Source organism: Notechis scutatus, chromosome 4 (assembly GCF_049901735.1).
Source record: "Notechis scutatus isolate UNSWTSFEM ecotype Mainland chromosome 4, rNotScu1.2, whole genome shotgun sequence".
NCBI lineage: Eukaryota > Metazoa > Chordata > Lepidosauria > Squamata > Elapidae > Notechis > Notechis scutatus.
The window spans coordinates 149,388,898-149,404,625 of record NC_142012.1 but is presented as its reverse complement, the minus strand read 5'-3'; the positions used below and the strand labels follow the sequence as shown (position 1 = coordinate 149,404,625).

At 35.2% G+C, this 15,728-nt stretch overlaps 1 protein-coding gene across 1 annotated transcript in view; it reads left to right on the top strand.

Annotated features, from left to right (window-relative positions):
- BCHE (butyrylcholinesterase) overlaps nucleotides 1-15,728 on the top strand; it is a 188,705-nt gene that overhangs the window by 44,593 nt on the left and 128,384 nt on the right. The window lies entirely within an intron of this gene.

The following is a 15,728-nucleotide window of genomic DNA, read 5'->3' as shown; positions in this document are numbered from 1 at the left end:
GACACTAGTGACATTCCAGTAATTTTGATTAATTTGATTTGATTGACCCCTTCAAGTTGGTGTTGACTCTGAGCATGCCATATATGGTCTTCCTTCAGGATGAGCTGACCAACCTGAAATTTCAGGTATTCCATTATAAAGATACAAAATACAGAACTCTCAGAATGCATAGTATACAGATTCTCAACTGTGACAACTTTAAGATAGGTGGACTTCAATTTCCCTAACCGTCTGAGTAATGCTAGGAGTTGAAGTCCACCTATCTTAAAGTTGCCAAAGTTGAAAAACATATAGATTAAAGTATACGATTAAATTGTAATATCTCATCATCATCTTCTTGAAATAGAATCTTCTTCAATTACAGTTTCTGCTAATCAGTATCTCTATTGGTACAATTAACTTACTGCAAGCCTTAAATATAGTTTTTAAAAAATAATATTCCCCTTGGATATCTCCAGAGAAGGCCATTTATCAGAGTGATCCAAATACTGCTTATTCTATGATTTTAATGAAGAGAGAGACATTATAAAGAGGTTCACTATATATTCAGATCAAAGAGGCAAGGATTTTTTTTCCAACACATTTTTTTTAAATATTTCTGGAACCGAACAATCTTATCAAGCACTCCATCGAAACTGCATTTTCCAAAAACCTTCTGGCAAGAAATCCATAAACCTAAGTATGGGAAAAAGGATATCTGCATCTCTATCCTTTTCTTGGCCCCAATATGTTTAATTTTACTCTTCACTGCAAACAATGAGAAGGAACTTATTATATTAGACTTGTGCTGAAATTGATACTTTGTGTCTTTCAGCAGTGCCAATATTTATCCTGATCTTCCAAAGCCCTACAATAAATTTCCCCCTTTCCCTTTCTTTGGTGTTGAACTTCTGACATCAGAGAAAAGAAATGTATGAAAATCTGTGAGAGATGAAGTAGAAATCTAATCTTGGACTTATTCTCCTAAAGGCAGAATCCTTCTAATCTAAAAAGAAACAGTTAGAGAGCCTAGAGAATTCCTCACAGAGTCTTTACATTTGCAAAGAAAACCAACCTTTGTTTTTATTAAACTATAATGCTCTTTATATTAGTTACACCATGGAGCACTAGATGCAAATCTAGTGCCATTTTTAAAATTTATATTGTTTTGGAGATAAAACAAATAATGTTCTTGTTCCCATGTGAGAAGTTGCTCACATGAGATCAAATAGTTTTAAACTGAACATTCATTCCAATACATTTTGCTTATAAGACTTTGCAATACACTAAAAGTTTTTGGAAGAGAGAGAGAGAAAAGGGAAGAAAGAGTGAAGGTAAAAAGGAAGGAAGGAAGGAAGGAAGGAAGGAAGGAAGGAAGGAAGGAAGGAAGGAAGGAAGGAAGGAAGGAAGGAAGGAAGGAAGGAAGATTACACCTAGTGCATAGTTCACAAAAGGATGCCACAGTTAAGTCCTAAATATAAGCAGTGCTTCCCACAAAATGGATAACTTAGTATTACCAACTTTACAACAGCTTCACACATTCATAGCAAGTTTTCTTTCAGATGAGTGGTTTCTTTACAGTTGTATGTATTTGAATTTCATAGTCAGTGAACATTGCTGGTATTTAAATCAGAGAGCCAAGCAAATAATATAGATAAAATGAACCTGAGATAAGTGGCTCTTTTTTTCTTTCTGCTTTCTGTGCTCTAATTTGGAGGATCTTTTGAAAAGAGTAATATGTACATCAGAGAGTCTTGGAAATATAGTTCCATTATAGTATGCACAAAGTGATAATATAACTTGGTGGCATTTGCCTCATTATCATTTATAAATCAAGGAAATGGCAATCATCTTCATTTCCTCACCAGTTGCCCACCAAAGGATTAAAAAGTGTTTTTAATTAACTCAGTTGTAGGATACCAATTTACCTCAGGCTCACTTGAGAGACCAAACATCCTGCAGCTGCCAGAAAAATAAAAAGCACAAAAATATTTCCCTCTGTTTCTTTTCAAGTTAGTTTCTTTGCAAAGGCATGATTTAAAATTTGTCTATTTTCAATGTTTATAGATATACAGACCTGCGTGTTTAAATGTGGCCAACTGCATACTATGTTTTGGAGCTCAAATTTGTCCCAAATAATTAGCTCAAGGCAGCTGGCTTAGATGGAAAATTTGTGATAAGTTATAAAACATACTATGGACAATGTACAGTGTTCAAAACAGAGGTGGGTTTTGTGGGGAGGGAGCAGAAAGACAGATAGAAACATCCAATTTCATATTGCAGTTTTTTCCTATTATTATGAAATGTATATGTATATAATAGAAGTCAGGCACCAGGAAAGGGTGGTTATTTGTATATTATCTCATGCAACTTTCCCTGTCTCCCCCTCCTTCTGTCACACAGACATACATACACCTTTTAAAAGAAGCCTGGTTTTCCAACAGCAATTCTATCAATAGCATATCAAACTACCACCATCCTACCAAGCACTGAGACACCAGGAAAGACCCTGCAGGAGGAGCAGAGACCACTTCCCATTGGGGAGCAGGGACTGATGGCAACCCCCCCAAATCCCTGGGCATGTGGACTCATCCTATGAAGGCACAGCCAGGCCTGTCCAAATACAGAGGAGCTCAGCAGAGCTGCCTCAAGTTATAGCAGACAGGAATAATGAAGAATGAGCTGGGCCAACTACAAGGTCACAAGCAAAGCAAACAAATTGCAATAGATGGCATGTTAAAATCATCTCCTAGAGATAAGCATTCCAGGCTGGGTTGGGCATGGGAGAAAGCAACAACAAGAGATAAACGTGCTTTGACCAACGTGAAGGAAGCAAAAACAACAGAGCTAATTACAGATGGGAGGCAGTTGAGAGGGCCTATTACCATGCAAGGGCTAAATTGATTAATGATATATAAAGGCAAAATGGTAGCTTAATATTCTGACGATGTCAGCAGAGGCTGACGAAAGCTTAGTAAGTACATTAAATGGAATTTTAAGTTCCTGAGATTGCAGGATGTCTGTTTCTTCTTTTACAAGTATACCTGGAACTCATATTTTTAGAATAGTTTGTAATACATGTGTATGTATATTTCTGTGTTCTTCTCTGTCTCTGTCTCTCTGTATGTAAGGGGGAAACAGGGAAAATTGCATGAAATAAATATACACATAACCAGTGCCTGGCTTCTATTTTTTCAGCTTATTTGGCATGAATTGGAAAAGATTTTGGAACAGAACAAAGACATGAAATGGCATTCATTGGATTTTCCAGAGCAATTAATTGCATTTCCTTGGTTTGGATATACTGATAGGAAAGCATCTGCAAACAATATACCATGTGTCCTTATTTCCTTATTTCCCAAATATAATGGCTTCATTTAGGTAAATATACCTAAAAATCAAACCAAGATAGACAATGTGATTTAGAATAGTTTGTAATACATGTGTATGTATATTTCTACCCCACCATCCATCCCCTCATACATATTTCAAGAAAATGCCCAGGTTCCCACAATAAATTCAGCTCTTGTCTCAGTACTATTCAACTTCAATGTATCCTTGTCTAGCAAATTGGAAGATCCGATAAATGAGAATGTTTGTACCTCAGGGTTGAGATGAGAGGTCCTTGGTGCTCTCTCAACTTGGTTGTTTCCCTGCAGAAACAGTGTCAAGCTGGACTATTTGTGTCTGATAAAATTTGTCTGATTTCATTTTATTTTAGTACTTTGAAGGGAATCTTGCTTTGACTGCCTTCAAATGTGCTTTGCAAACCACATAGACCTACCTGTAATATACAAAACTAAAACTGTAGCTTCAATTAAAAAAATGTACATCATCATTTGTGCATAATTCCACACCAAATTCAGTCTTGCCATTTCCAAAATAATACTACTTACGCTGCCTTGTATCTTTCCTTAGGTACCTTCCTTCATACCCTTTCCTATAAATAACCCCTGTATTGTTTTGGTTTTAAAAAGCTCCGAGTTTATCTGCATTAGGTTTTTTAATGTCGCCTTTCCCCCACCTTTTGATAGGAACTGTTTGCAATTTGAGATTGTGGCTTCAATTATTATTTTGCAGGATTTATGTTTCTTCCTAGCTTTGAGGATTTCAAAACACTGGATCAGACATATCTTTTGAATGTATATATAATATATTATAACTCAAATATAGAAATTGGGCTGTTTTCCTCCTACCCTTGATACTAAAAACCATAATGTGATCATGTTCTTTGAAGTTTTTTTTTCATACTACCTTCACTTTGTTCACCAATTTATTCCTATTGATAAAGATTAAATCCTAAACAGCAATCCTCAGTTCTTCTTCTCTCCTTTGAAACTTAAATTATCAGCAAGATAGGACAAGAACTAGATTTCCAGGTGTTAAGGTAGCTGAAATATTTATCTTTCATGATAAACAGATTTTTACAATTTGTACTATTTGTATAATCTGTACTATTTCAAAGTCAACAATTTATTGCTCTCCCCCATTTACATATATTTAACTGGAATCTCCTTCCCCATTCAATAAATGTCTGTGCATAACTTTAGAGCTGCAACCAGCATTGAAATTTGTGAAAAGTATGTATTTTTTTCTTTATAAACACTACCTTATATGAAAGTATAAGACCTACAAATTTATCCAGATTTTAATCAAGGAGTGCAACTCATATACCAGTTCCTCTAATATTTATTGTTCTGTATCTATGTTTATATTGATGTACACAGATATTGTAACTTTCCATGATTGGAGGAGAGCCAGATTTAAGTAAATTTCCCTACCCCATCAAAAACTGATTGTTGTATTGCGGTCTCCATGAAAACATTGAGATTTTATTATTTTTGTTTTTGCATTCATCCTAGGTTTTCACATCAAGCCCTTCACAAATCTTCTAGCTACCCTATATTAACTGTATTAATGATTCTATTAGTGTCTGTTAACAGTGATAACTTTTCTCCCCTCCCCCAACATTATCAGAGACAATATTAATTATAAGCTTCAAAGTGTTAATATCTGTCAGGTATAAGTAAAGAGTCAACCTGAGATTTTAGCTATTACTCTTCCAGAGTCTGAAAAAATATTAATGTCTTTATTGCAAAATACTAAATTGCAGAGTCCTCACCTCCTCCTAATTTTTGATACCATTTGGTATTATAGCATTGTAATATGAGTTATACAGTAGAAATTTGATATGGCAGCTCTGGGTATCACTCAACAAGCACTGATGTCCAAGTGGGTATACAATGTGAGATGCAGGTACTAAGTATAATATTGGTTGTTTTACCAGTTATAGATGGATGGATAGCTAGATGACTAGATCCCAAATGTATTGTTTCTTATCCCTATTTGAAGAAACAGAGAGGTGTTTGGAAGAAATTCAGAATTTGTTTTCCAAAGATGCTTGCTTTCATTTGAACAAAGGAAAACAAGTTTCTAGGGGGTTTTTTAACTGTAAATGCTGGAAATGTATTTTTTTGAACTATGTAGTTAAAATCTGCTTGCAATGTCAAAACCCATAAGGAGTTGAAAAAGATTTATAGGTAGTCCTCTCTTAATGGCTGGTTGCTTAATGACCACGTGAAGCTACAACAGACCTTACTTATGACCTAGTTCCTGAGTTCTGACAGCTCCATTTCCCCCCCCAGTCATGTGACTTTGTGATGCTGCAATTACCCAAAATAAAACAAAAGAAACTGGGTTTGCTTAATGACTGTACTGATCCATTAACAACTGCAGTGTTCTCTTAACGACTATAACTAAAAAGTCATAAAATTGGGCATGGTCATATGGTAAACCATTTAACAACTGCAAGAACTTAAGAGTGTAATTCTAGCCTCAGTTATGGCCATAAAATGAGGACTACCTTTTACAGTGATTGGGAGAGAATCTCTTCAGCTGCATTTGCAAATGTTTAGCTATGTCAGGTAAAAAGACCTAGTACATGTATTCATATAACATGCTACACTTATTATTGAATTGTGATTCAAGGTACTGTATAAACAAGTTAATTTAAAAATCCCCATTAAAAATGTTTTGTCAACACAACCATTTAATTTTTAAAAAAAACTATTGAAATATGTGCATTTTCTTTCCTGAATGCTATGTGATGATATAAGGTACCACCCCATTCACACATAACTGCACTCTCTATTAAACCCATGAGATACCTGATGCTCCCCCTCCGCCCCTGTGAACTGCTAAAAGTGCCTGTTATGTTTGGAGAGTAATGGAGACCAGACATCTGACCAGTGACTTCAACTCTTTATTAACAGTAAATAGAACAGAACAGAGCAAGCTATGGGTAGCAGTAACCCCTTTTATAGGGTTGGCTGCTACCCTATTAACCAATACTAAGTGCATCAAGTTCAAACTAATAACCAATAAGAAGTGTCCTAAGCTTGGCCAATCAGGGGCTTGTTATGAACCAATCCTTGTTCATTGTTTAAGGACCAATCAAATGTGTAGGCTTCCAAAACCTGCTTTGCATTTAGGCTTAGTAATTTTATTCATTCACAACAGTGCCCTTCTAAGAAAACATTCATAGCAAGCTGAATTGACTCTGTGATAATGGGGAGAAGAATCAGTCAGAGATCAGTGACCCTGTAAACCAAATTGTTTATATTTACTGACCCTATCTCAGAGATAACAACTCTGTCATGCTGACCTAGCAAGAATAAATAATGAGAAGGTCACCCACGTTGTAATGTTGAAAAAGGTATTGGGGTCTGCCTCTTCCTTTGTCTTGCCTTTCAATGTAATGGGCCAAAGGTAAATAAATAACTTGTGATTCTGATTTTTAGCTTTCAAATCCTCCCTACTGAGACCTAGCATAATTATAACTATTTTGTCTCTGATATTTTCTTGATCTGTTGCTACCTTTTAAATTACATCCATTTCGACTCAGTAGCTAAATCAGGCATTAGTTTTAAATACCAGGGCAAGATGGCCAAGGGTTACATGTTGTTCCTGTTTTTCAATAGATACTAACGATGGTGGGTTACTTCTGCCATTCAAAGAAAGAGGAACTCTAATTGTGATTCAATGTACTGTACAAACATTAAAAAGTATTTATTATTTTAGAGCTGTCTTTGTTTTTGTTTTTTTTTGCTGATAATGGGATAAAATGATATGGCTTATGTGCTTTGCCTATCACCAAGAGGGGGTTATCAGATAAACAGTTTTATATTTGTTAATTGAGGGGAAGTGAAGAGATTATGAAACTGTTTATAAGTGTGATAAAGATGTGAGGGTTTTTTATTTTTTGTTGCACTTTGTTTTACTTATATTGTTTTCCCCCAAAAAATAATACTATTATTATTAAAAATGTTTTTTTAATAAATTTGTAAATGGATAAAGTGGAGAGCATAAATGTGAAAGCTAAAAATATCAAAGAGAAAACATAATTGGTGGAATTTAGAAAACAAGAAGATAAGCATAACAGAAGATGGACTGTGTCATTAAAACTAGTGAAAGACAGAATGCACTAACATCTTAGGGCCAAGAGACAGTGAATAAGGAATAAAAAAGATCAGTCTATCTTTTACCTTTAGCTTTATAATTGATTTACTTTAACTTTTGGATTATAAATTTAAAAAGTGGTAGTCATCAGATAAATCACAAGTCAGGGTAAAGGAAGAAGGGAGTCAGTAGAGCAAAGGACAGAAAATGCAATTACTCCAAAAATATTACCAAAATTGTTTGAAGAAATGGGACAGCATTTAACTAATCCTGTCAAAACTGTTGAAAGTTAACTGGTTGCATATGAAGAGAGAAAGAACATTGGTTTGTAAAATTGAAAGATGAGATGAAAGAAGAAGCTACCAAAAATAATAATAATGAAGAATCTATAGGATCTATAGATAACTTATCTTACAGGATAAATTGAACAAATTAATGACAAAGTGGAACTTTTAGAAAATAAAACAGAAATAATAAACAGAGTGATGTAAAAAGGCTTGGAAAATCTGCCATTGTTGGAATTGAGAGAAAAATAATTGTGCTTAAGATTTGGAGCAATTCCAGAATATCCAAGATATTCTACAAAGAAAATATGTGAAGCAGATCATGAATTCCACATGACCAAGAACTACCCAAGGGATAGCTAGGTCACTCCTGAAAATGCTTGCTGAACTACATACAACTAATATTCCATGATATGAATAATTAAACCTGGTCAGAATCAAACATTTTTAGGAATTAGAAGAACATGTTGTGTTCAACACATTTAGAATATAAATATGTACTGCTTTTTCTCATTCTCTTTTCTATATTAGAAGCAAAAAGATACAGTTGGTAACTTGTGGTAGTTACTTGTGATAACTATCTGACTATTGGAAAATATTTCTACTAATGTTAGTTGGGAAAGTTGTGTTGGCCAGTCATACATGCCTCTAATTAGTTGGGCTGAAATTGAGAAATATATTAAAGGGAAAATGAAGAAAAATACTGCCATAAGGCCATGGCTGTATTAACAGCTATTGGAATAATTCTATTCAGCATCAACATATTTAATTAATTTAAATTATTTTAATTGTTTTTAATTTGTTTCTTCATTTTATGATGCACACCACTTAGAGTCATTGGTTGAGATGGGCAGCTAGATAAATCAAATAAATAAATGATTGGGTTCAAGTTGTAATACAATAAACATATGCCTTTGTTTGATTGTATGCTTTTTCCCCTATTTTGCACAATGTATTCGCTATGTGATATTTTCAAGTAGAATGACCTAGGAGCATGCCTCTAGGAGCATGCCCTATGACTGACTCAGACCCATATCTGAACAGTCACAACAAAGGACAAATTGGTCATGTGATGTCTCCTTTGTGTCAATGTACCTTATAGTCAATGTACAGAATACAATGAACAATTACTTTTTGTGATTTGGAAACACTGGTTTTGTTACGGTAGCCTAAAATAGTATTTGCCCTTTAAAAGCAAAAGATGACTTGTGGTAAGCTTGTGGTGAACTATGTATACTATTCCCAAACTATCCCAAAGGTGCTTTTTCAGGAAGGCTTTGTTTTTGTTTTCTTTTGAAGACATTTCGCTTCTCATCCAAGAAGCTTCTTCGGGTCTGGCAGAATAGTGGGGAATGGAAGGACTATCCTGTCAGAGCTGAAGAAGCTTCTTGGATGAGAAGTGAAACATCTTCAAAAAAAAAGTCTCCTGAAAAAACACCTTTGGGACAACCATGATCTGGATGACTGAGAATCTCTATAGACTATTCCCAAACTATATATCCTTTATTCTATATTTCTATGTCCTGCATGCATTGTTATTTTGTAGTGTTTTGAATCAAGTCTAAGAGAAATAATGTTAATACATTCGCAGAAATATGGCCAGTAGAAATTGGCAGAAATGTCTCATAGCTTCATATCTGGCTACACTTTCGTTCCAAGGAATGCCTTGGAAATAAGGCATTATCATGCCTCATTGCATTGCTCTATCATGCACACAGGGATTTTGGTTCATGGTCTGTTAGTAGATTAAAAACTAAATTACAGCAATTAAAATGCCTCAACTAGTTCTTAAATTTAAATGAAACTTGTACCTGGCTTCTCAGTACAATAACTGAGAGGCATGAAGTCCCCTTCCTTATCCAAGAAGGAGAGAAAATTCTCTTTGTTTTGAAGGAAAATATTTTTGCAAAACCCAGAGGAAATTGGCCTGGCATTAGAAGATCTCCTCTCTGTCTGTAGAAAAAAATGACAATACAAGAAATAATTATAATTGTAATCTTTTTTATTATTTTTTTCAGAGAGAAAAAAAGACTCTCATATATTCCAGATACAGCAAGATAAAAGCTAAACACCTTTTTTTTTGCAGTGGAGGGGGCTGATCTTTTATGGTTTTTATCATTATTCAGTTTAATCACTATTTCACAGTCATTGGAAGTAAAGATCAGCACCAGGGATCCCTTATTACAGATCCTAAATTAAGGTACAGATCCCTTATTAAATTACTTAAAAGTATGCATACTTCTGTCATGGTTGTCTTGTTTTAATAACCCTTCATACTCTAATGACACAGTGGATTATATCAGGTGATTTGTGAAGAGGCTGTTATAAAGGCCCTTGTCAAAGGTGAATGTAGTAATAGCTCAAAAGCTCATTTTGGCACAAGGTATCATAACAAAACCAAGTCACCTGTAAATGTCTCTATAACTATTGTCAGGATATGAAATGAGGGAAATTCCACTTGTTGACAGTTCCACAAAGGGATGAAATCAAAGTCTATGTAATGTCAGGATTAGTAGAGATTCTATAGATTTAAAAATTGTATTCGTACAGACTATTGTATCTTATACTGCATTTATCTTATAATTTAAAATATAAAAAATATAAGATACATTGTATCTTAGGATTTTTTAGGGGGAAAATGTTATACATGTTTACCCTGAGTCCGAATCACACACACACACACACACACACAAACAAGCAAACACACACACACTTGTTCATCTTAGATATTATATTTTTAACATATGGTAGCATTTTCATGTACTACTACTCCTTTATAAAATGTTAATATATATGCATATGTTTGGAGGAAACTTTTAAAATGTCAGTATCTATTGTTTTATGCCAGTGATGACTAACCTTTTCCTCATCATGTGTGAAAGTATGTGTCTGTGTGAGCACGTGCACACGTCCCTGCACCCATAATGCATAACCCCCGCCCCCCTGCGCATGCACCCCCTGCATCACACTGTGCACCTCTGCGCATGTGTGCATGATCCCCCATGCTGCACACCTCTATGCATGCACACATGACCTCCCCCCATGCATGTGCAGCAGATACCTGACAATCAGCTGGCTGGCAGGGCACACGTGCATGTGCAGTAGGTCTGTTCCAGGTGACCTCTCGCGTGCTAGCAGAGATGGCTCTGCGTGCCATAGGTTTGCCAAAATGGTTATATGCAGACCAGGATTGTGTAGACTTCAGAGTGCATAAGGGTGAAACAAAGCTGATCTAACAGCTTTGTTTCTTAAGATTGTATCTCTGCAGAACCAATTAGGAATGTCTTCCTTGTATTTCTCAATTGTTGTATCCAAAACAAGACAGGGAGTTAACAACAGTTTTGCCTTGAGAAAAGTTGCTTGTGATCTGAGAAAAAAAAAAATTCCAGAATTTTTTGAACAATTTACAGAATATTTCTGGAAGTATTATCCTAAACCTATCTCTCAACCTGTTGACAGTGACCTCAACAAAAAGAAAGCATTATGCCAGTTTTACCATCTGTAAACCTTTTCCTGGTAACCATTGCCACTCATGGTCCGTATGGTTCATTACCATAAAGAGACATGATCATAATTGTCCACACTGCTGCATTTTGGACTGGCTGTGGTGTCCAAATGGTTTTCATGGGCAGCTCCATGTAAACTGAATTACACTAATCCATTCAGCAGATGATTATGGGGTGAGTAAACAGCTTTCCAGTCCAAGAATGGGTGCAACTGAATGTACCATGCAAATGTCCTCTTGGCCCTATTTGCTCCCTGATCAGGAACTATGAATATAAGAGGAAACTTTGATTGTTCAACCACTTCCAAGGCTCAGAGTTGAACAGTTATACATCCAGGGCCCCCATAGCCACTGAGAAAAGATGTTATTAAAATAAATTAAGGTACAAATTAGGAAGTAATAATACTGGAACTTATAAAATTATCTCTAGTCTAATTGATTTCCACATTCATTCCAGATTAAGTAAAAACAGAAAGCAAGTGTCTGAGCAAAGAATCCCTTAAATTACAGGAAAGGAAATGAATCTAAGGGGGGGGGGAATCAAAGTGTTGGACTTTTTGACTCCTACATGAATTGAGAGGCTGTGTTCTTTGTGGTAATCTCTACCAGCATTTCCAATCTTCTGTAACTGATCTTGAGATAGTGTTATTGGGGGAAAAAAGATTTTAATATGTGCAATAGTGCTACAGTTCATCAAAAGGTCAACTTTTTATTTTTATATTTCAGAGAAATGGCTTTATGTTACACTACATGCATTAACAATTTCCCAGTGACAGCAACATTTCTATGAATCTTCCCCATATAAATTATTAATATTGTCTGTGCTTTTATGTTTCATTTACCCAATATCACACTTGTTTATAATTCCATGATTGTATGCTAGATTTCAGAAATTCACAGAATTTCAAAACAGTATGGCACATCCAACATATTTTAACCAGGGTAAGGCTGCTGTTGAATTATATTGAATTCTAAATATTCTTGCAATTCAAGATAATCTGTGCAATTCAAGATAACATTTCATGCATTTAATAAAAAAGGATTGCTGTGCATGAAAATATTATTTTATATCTGTTGGCTTTAAAGAAACTATATAAATTCCTGTTACAAAGAAATTTGTATGTGTGTATATGTGTGAATAATAAGAGTGCTAATTTTGCATTCATTTAAAACTTTATTGGATTTGTCCCAAACTGGTCAAAATGCATTTCCTTTCAATCAATCCCTATGTCCTACAGATATTCCATGTTGCCTTTTTTTTCTTTTTTAACAGCAGTCTAAACTGACAACCAATCTGGCCATCTTCCCAAAGCATCTATTCTGCAATGGTCATCTAGGAGAAATAAATAAAATGCTGAGCAGTGACATTAATATGCTTACATTATTAATAAGTCTCTCCTTTTTTTGTCCCACCCACTTTAATATGGGAAGTTTCCAAAATATCAACATTTTTTTAACTATTAAGAATTTGATAAACAGTTGGTTGTTATATAGGTTTATAAACCACCTCTGAATTCCAAAGAGACAGACAGACAGACAGACAAAGTTGTGTCATCTTATAGAATAGTATATTCTGTCCACAAAACACCTGCTTTCAATTGTGGCTGAAAAATGAAAAAAAAAATCACAAGTTGTCATATAATAGTAGCCATAATTAGTACAATTAAAAGAGACTATTCAAAAGGCAAACTAAGTTTTTTCAGCATTCTACACAACTTCATTAGGGACACTAGTTTGCTCCTGAGATTGATGCTTATTTCAGACTTTCTCCAATCTGTTGATTGTGACATGTGTGAAAAATTTCTGGGTTGTAGAAAATCTGTAGATCAGAATCTTTTGGAGCTTCTTCCTCTTCCTCTTCCTCCTTCTCCCTTCTCCCTTCTCCCTTCTCCCTTCCTCCTCCTCCTCCTCCTCCTCCTCCTCCTCCTCCTCCTCCTCCTCCTCCTCCTCCTCCTCCTCCTCCTCCTCCTCCTCCTCCTCTTTTTCAACTGTTTGGTAATATCTCCTACATCTAAGCAAACATTGAAGAACTTGACCGGTGGTTTTGCAAGTATTTATTCATTTGTTTCTAAACTTCTGAGATAACAGCATTTATGCTTGGGACTTTGTTTGACTTTTCTAGTCTTATTTCATGAAGAACCTCATTTGTTTCAATTTTTAGCACTGTTCAGTATCCCTCTGAATGGTAACATTTTGTCATAGCTGCTTTTGAGGCAATGAATCTGGTACTCTTTTTCAATTTCTATCCTTTTGGTTGTAGTGACATTCATCATCTTTCTTGAAAGGTTTCAAGAGCCCTCTTTTCTGTTGCAGTTCTTTCTGACACTTTATGATGCTACCTTTTGCCTTTATTGCTTTTTGTGTCTTTATATAGTCTTCCTTTACTTGTTGCCTTACTTTATGATTTAGCTCACATAGAGTAAACCTGTCAATTATATTCTCCCCTTTGAGTTCTTTATCTTATGCCATTTGTTATGTGTTTCAGCAAATGTCATAGTTAATTTTTGCAAGTTGCTCTAAGACTTATTTTAGTGTCACACTGAATCTGCTGCTAAGATTATAGGAGAGAACCTAGAATTTGGCCTGTAAAGACCCATTAAATCCATCACTTTGTTCTACGAGTCAGTGGTATGTGTCTCTAAAGACATTGTCCCACATCTTCTTTTGTATGTCCTTTAGCCTTTCTGTGAGTTATTCATAGTGATTTGGGTGGATGATTCATCTTTGTAGCTTGCCAGACTTGAAGAAGGCATGGTTCTGCAGTTTCCAGCTCCAGACCTTTTCCTCTTGACGTTTTACCTACCTTTTGTGGTAGAGAGTCTAGGTAGAAGATATATTCAGTTTTTTGCTAATGGACATTTGACTTTTTTCACACAGGACTTGCAATAAAATATTCAGGTAAAATGTTATCTTCATCTCATTTGTTTACATCGGAGCATGGAAGTGTTAAACTGCTCATTTGAGAGCTTTTAAATACATTCAAGATGCATTGAGACAAGCAAACAAAATGTAGTTAAGCTCAGTGCATTAGCATCGTTTTCTACAAACTGAGGCCATAAACAAAGTCAATGCCTTATCAAAAGCCAACTAAATGAACTCATCTGTAGACTCTCAATCCTGCAGAAGCAGAAATAGACTAGCAAAAAAAAGATTTAACATCTTGACCCTGCCTTGCACTCTTCAAAGGTCTTGAGGGACATCAGTGACTACCCTTTTCTACACCTGGAGAGAATTCTTAGAATTATATTTTTAACTCATCTACACCTTTCTAGGTGATATTGTTTCAAAGAATATACCAGAAGTATGCCTGCCACACTGATTCTCATAGAATGAACAGAAAGAGTATGATTGAATTGGAATATTCTTTATTGGTCAAGTGTGATTGGACACACAAGGAATTTAACTCCAGTGCATAAGCTCTCAGTGTACTAATGAACAACAAAGTGGTCGGTCATAGATCATAAATCATAATATACAATCATAAATCATAAGATGCAAACAAGGGATAATCATAAGATACCAATAGGAGAAGGTAGTAGAGAAGATGAGAATGATAAAAGCAGTACAGTCCTACTATAAGGATAAATATTTTTAGGCACAAGACAATGCTGTGGGAATTAGGTGTTTAGCAGAGTGATGGCATGTGGGGAAGGGAAGGAACTATCTTTGTGTCTGGTTGTTTTGGCATGTAATGCCCTAAAACAGCATCCTTAGGGGAGAAGTTTAAACATTTTATTTCCAGGATGTGTGGGATTTATAGATATAGATATAGGAGTTTCCATAAGTTATTCAGGAGTAACTTATATCCAGAAGACAGTGTTAATATGATATTCCATCACATGTAATCTATGGAGTGTCTCAAAAGCCACAGGAACACTAACAGGCTTGAATATTATTAATTAGAAGCCCTGGCCATGATTCAAGGAACTCAAGAATGTAAAACATTAATTAGAAGAAAAAAAAGACCACAACCAATTCTCAAAGAACCCTGGATAGAAGAGGCTATAGTTTACCATGAAATATTGCAAAAGAGAAAGGGAAAAAAAGATTCTAATCAATCAGGTTCATCAGCAGTTATGCCCCCAAAGATTTAGGGCATGCTAAATGTTTTCCTTTATACACACACTCACCTACGCACACAAAAACAACCTTCTTTGGTCCCCTGTAAGTTGCTAGGCAATGTGCATTCAGACTTTTGAAAAGTCTAACATTGCAGAGCTAATTAAAAGTCAAAACAAACTTTCAACTTACTCTTTTTGTATGATTCTTTGTCATCATTTTTCCATGAGGCTAAACATTCAGTAGTATATCTGAAAATAGTCTGCAGTGACCAAACTCATGAAAGATATCCAAGACTGCAAAGAATTCTTTGCTCTATAAAAATAGGTTCCATGTTTTGCTAAATGTTTCTTTTTCAGTGCATTAAAGGATTATATATCCTGAAATGTAAAGTATTTTAAAAAAATCAAGGTTTTGGTCAAAGGAACAGAAATGGTTATAGG